Genomic DNA, 5436 nt, shown 5'->3' with positions numbered 1-5436 from the left:
CTTCAAAGACCATATCCCGGGGCTGGCAGATGGCGTGGTGGTTAAGGGTGTTGAACTCCCACGTGGCCAACCACAGTTTGAGTCCTGGACCTGGCAGCTCACTTTCTCACTTTCCCTTTCTCTCTCTCTCACTCTGTCCCTCTCTGGTCAAATGAAAATAAATAGTTAACTAATTCTTAATTATTTTTTTAAAGACCATATCGTACACGTCAATAGTTTAGAGATACAAAGTCATTTTTTTTTTTTCAAACCATGAAAAGTGGAATTGGAAATTCTTCAAGATACCTCACAATTCCTGAAAAGATCCAATTGCAACAGCCGGCCAATGGTGATACTGAAAATGCTTTAATTTTGCTGTGGCAGGTGCTGATGGGAAGGTTTGAGAGCCGCCCCAACACAGACATTACCTTCACATCGTAGAAGCACCATTTCTTATTTCTCTTTGGACAAGCCTGAGGCAAGTCTTTAAAAGAGACACAAACACCCAGCAGAGGGCTTTAGAAATCATCTCAGACGTTTTGCTTCCTTTCCAAAGACAGGTGTGACCAAGGTCACAGACTGTCAGGGCTAGATCCTGTTCCTAGAAGTCACTTGGATTTTGCAATGCCATCTGCCAAAGCTTACTGGGCCCAAGCAGAGCTCCACGCAGCTGGGGGACATCATGTGGCTCCTGTTCTCGTGCTGCGTTCCTAAGCAGAGCTACGTTACACACAAACACAAACCAGAATGCCTTTGTTGAAAATGACCTTCTCTTAAAGCCAGAACGATGCCAGCTGTAACTTTGATACCAAAGACTTTGCAATAGGAGCCGTTGTGGGGGCTGGGAGAGGGTGGAAGACAGGGAGAGCCTCAGCCAAATACAGAAGGGGTACAAAATGTCCAGACAATGTAGGGAGGAACAGAATAAAAGGAGAATTGAAAGTGAAGCATTGATCAACAAGAAATAATCCAAGTAAAACACCACCCATGGAAGCATACTGAAAAGCATGTTTCCAAGGATCAGGACTCTGCCTTCCAACTTGAACAAACCCATGCTCTCTGGGTACTGCGGTAACTTGTTTCTTGTAGTGTTGTTCACTGATTTTATTATCGTTGGCTCGACTTTCTAAAAGGGGGGGAAAGAAACGCAAATTACTAAGGTGAGCTTGGAAATGTGGAAGGTTGTATCAAGATGACATTTGAAACACTGGCCCAAGTTTCCTTTGAATTGCACAGTTAAGATCACAGAACAGTATGGGAAATGAGCCAGATTACACGGTACATTAAAATAAACGAGAGTTATTTCCTCAACCCCACAAAGCAGGCAATGCTACGGACCACTGCCTTTGCATGAGATGGAGAAATACTTTCCATCTTTTGGAGAAGTTCTATTTTAATCCTTGGAAAATATATTTGGATTTCTTCATTTTATTTTCATTCTGCTTCTTTTTCTTGTTAACATATTTTTGGATAGGATAAGACCCAAGACTCATTTTCTGGTAATGCTGTGGGGTGGAGTAACACATACTCCATGTTTTTCAGAGTTTACCAGTGATTGATATGTTCTCCTGTTACGGAGGAGTTAAGCATATTCCAAAAGGTTCTCTGGAAAGATTTTGGTTTTTTTTATAAACCGAAAAATTATATTTTAAATTAGTGTTCTTGCTTGTTTCTCTGTGATAGGTTTTGAGGATGCCTTTCTGTAAAATATTTTTCAGGAGTTACTTGGAAACTCTCTAAAATTATTCTGACTAAGGTTGTAACTGGAGATAGGAAAGATCAGTTTGCTTGTTCCTGAAGTCTGCTTTGGAGCATTATGGAGGAAGTATTAATTTCCACAAGTAAAGTTCATAGCCCACCCAATTAAACTAAAGATGGCAGGAGGCCAGTGCTTCATTGCAACTTGACAAATGTGTCCTTCTACTAATAAGTGAGGACTGAGCCAGCAGGTGGCGTGGTGGTTAAGGCGCTTGGACTCCCACATGGCTGCCCATGGGTTGAGTCCTGGATCTGGTGGCTTGCTTTCTCATTTTCCTTTTCTCTTTCTCTATCTCTGGTGAGAACACATGCCCTATAGTGAATTTTAAAATAATAATAAATAAAATAAAATAAGTAATTCTTTAAAAAATAGTAAGTGAAGGCCTACCAATGGCATGTTAAGGTGACTGGATCCCTCATAATCAACTGCACAGTTTGAATTCTGGACCCAACAGCTTGAGAAACACTCCAGGTACATGTGTGTGCATGCCCAAAGTCCTGAAAAGAAGGAGAAATAAAGAAAGGATTGTGGGTGACTATGCCCCAGGGGGGGTGATGCTTTCTTACTCTCCTCCCCCCACCTGCACCATCTCTCTCTGATGAGTGCATGTACTCTCTGGCAAAATTTAAAATAATAATAATAATAATAAATGAGTGAATATTTGGCTTATTAAATACAAATGATAGACTATTAACTATATAGATTTTGGATTTTTCTTTAATGTCTGCTATAGGGCATGTGTCCTTGCCAGAGAGACAAAGAAAGAGGATGAGAGACAGAGAGAAAATGAGAAAGCACTCCCCAGAGCAATGGCCATGCTACAATCCCTTTATCTCCATTCTCCTCTCAGGACTTTGGGCACCACTCATATGTGCCCAGCATGTACTGGAGCATTTTTCTAAGCTGTTGGTCCAGAACCTGAACCATGAAGTCGTCCACTTGGGATCCAGCAGCCTTAACCACCATACCACCAGCTGGCTCATCACCATATGGATTTTTATATTTTGGTAATCCTCTCCCATATTGAATATGGAGGAAAGAAATAAAAGTTTTTGATAAGGGAAACCATATTATGTTACTACTTTATTGAAATTGAGAATTTTGGTGCAGAGTTTATGATAGAAATGTAAAATATCTATTCCCTAAAGGTTGTGCTGTTCCCTGTGCCTGAAATGTTCTCCCTCCAGATTTCCATTGAGGGGGTTTCCTCATGTGCATGACTTTATGAATAAAACTGGGAACATTCCAGGCAAATGGGATTGGTTTCCTGGTTAGATATTCCCTCTGTAAAGACAGGAGACGTGCTTGTTTATAGGTGTTTCCATGGCCCCAGATGAAAACCTGGCATATAGTAGATGTTCAGTATATATTTATTGCCTAAATAAATTAATATGATGCAGATTCAGTTGTGGCAGTGGGCAGAATTGGACACCCATGCTGGGTCTCCAGAGGCAATATCCAGCATTAGAGGTGGTATTGGAAGCATAGGAGGCACGGTCCAGGGTCTAGTGGTGGCAACCTTGGTGTTTCCACCGGTCAGTGCAGTAGCATTTAGGGCACTTTCTGGGTCATATAGCCTCTGAGCATCATTACTCAGCCCTCCCAAAGATATTATGAACTACTCAATATCACTGTGATAAAGTGGGGACATGGTTTAAAACATGAGGCAGAAGAGTTGACGCCAGTATACAGACTGGCCCAGTTGGACTTGATGAAGTCGAGATCCCCAATCAGGGAGGTGTTCCCACCCGAGGGGACAGTTGAACAGGTTTCCTGAGGGAAGGAGTGAGAGCCGGGACAAGCAGCGCAGTGTTACAACATGGAGACGACACAGTGTCTTCAGGGTCGTCTGTTTATTGTGGGCAGCACGGTACAGCACGGAGATGACACACTGTTACAACTCTTCAAGGTCGTGTGGTCTATTGTGAGCAGCACGGAGACGACGAGACGACGCAATGTCACAGCTCTTCAAGGTCTTCCGGAGACGATGCAGTGTTACCACTCTTCAGGGTCTTCCGGGTCATCTGGAGATTGTGGGCCAGGGATCGTGGTTATATACACACTGGTGGGCCGTGATTGGTTGTAAAAGGTGGGTTATGACTGGTTGCTTTTGGACCAATCATGAGGTGCTGGATATGCAAATCTGAGGGATTCTAGTGGCCAATCAGAGTATGGTTTCGAAGGTCAGGTTTTTTGAAGGGAACCAATTGTGGCCTTTGGCATTGTGTAATTGTTTATTTTCTGAGAAACCAGCGTTCGCTGGTTCACAGCCTCCCACAGGGAGGGACTAGATGAAAACAAGAACGTGACAGTGGGCTGAAGGAAGGTGAGCCAGCTTGAGAGAGATGGCCATGGAGGCCAAATCAATATTCTAGGCCCTACACTGAAGGATTCCTGGGGATTCCAACCACAGTCACAAGAATCACTTTAAGGGGGAAATTCTTAGGTGACTGAGGACCAGCTACAGGAGAAAGATGCCTCACAAATAATTCCAGTTTGATGTTCTCTTCTAATCAGGATGTAGAAAGTCCTGATATACTAAAGCTATCATCCTAATAACCAAATCAAGCTAGGAAATCATATATTTTTAACTTATGAGGGAGCTGAGGAATCAAAGAAATCTACATAAATCAAATTCTAGACCTAGACAGACTCTTTTCAGGAGGAAAGAGACCCACGGTTGCTCATATCCCCAACAGAAGGGCAAGGGAAAAAGGAAAGCAGCCAGATTTTTAATAAAGTTAATGGCATATGTGAGCTGATGTGACAGGAATTCCAAATAAATGTAGCCACAGAGTGAATCTGCACTCACCTACCTTCCCCTCCCAAGGATCTTCCTTGGTGCACTGACAGAATGTGTTTGCTTACGAGGGCAGCAGGGCAGGAAAACTGAGATAAGTCTTTCTGAGAGACATGGGGTCTCTCCCATGCTTTTTGGCAGCTGTTCTCCAAGACAGGGGGAGAGTGAGAGAATGGAGAGAATCCATCTAAGGGTCTCTAGGATTCCAGCTACCAAAGGCCGTGAGTGAGTGAGATAGAACTGAGAGGAAGCAACTGAGACATTCAGGCTTTCACCAACTGATGGCAGGATGGAACAAAATAGCAGGAGAAACCAAGAAACCACTTGGAGGCATTTTTCTGAAGCATTTTGGGGTCTTCACAGGATATAAAGTAGCAACTGGTTAAAGCTTAGGGGGAAAGAGCATCCTTAAAGCCCCCCAAAAGCTGATGATAGGACTGAAGAGTAAAAAGAACCCACTGAATCAGGAAGCTGGCAGACAAATCACAAAGCTGAGAGGGGTCACTCACCATCTAAAAGCTGATGACTCAGATGTCATGTGCAGAGCTCTCTTCAGCACTTTCATCCCCAAATCTGCTTAAATGAAAGGAATTTCTTATTTTTAGTACTCACAATAATGAGAGGAGGTGAGAGGGGGAAATCAGTAAAGGAAATGGAGAAGGCGTGGAGAGGTGTGACTGGATCGCGCTCTTCCCGAAAAAGAGTGCTATTGGCATTGGAGACGGGCAGCTGGCCACTGCAGGAGACTGGTACACTGTGGATGCTTGCATCCTTACCTTCCAACCCAGTAGAAATGCTGGCCAAACTCCCTAGCCATTCATCAGTTTCGTAGCCCCCAAATAATGCCCATTGCATCTCAAATTTCCAAATTCTCTGAAGGCACCATACCCCTGGGTAC

The sequence above is a fragment of the Tupaia chinensis genome, unplaced genomic scaffold (assembly GCF_000334495.1).
Source record: "Tupaia chinensis unplaced genomic scaffold, TupChi_1.0 Scaffold148019_1, whole genome shotgun sequence".
Lineage (NCBI taxonomy): Eukaryota > Metazoa > Chordata > Mammalia > Scandentia > Tupaiidae > Tupaia > Tupaia belangeri.
This window is presented reverse-complemented; position numbering follows the sequence as displayed.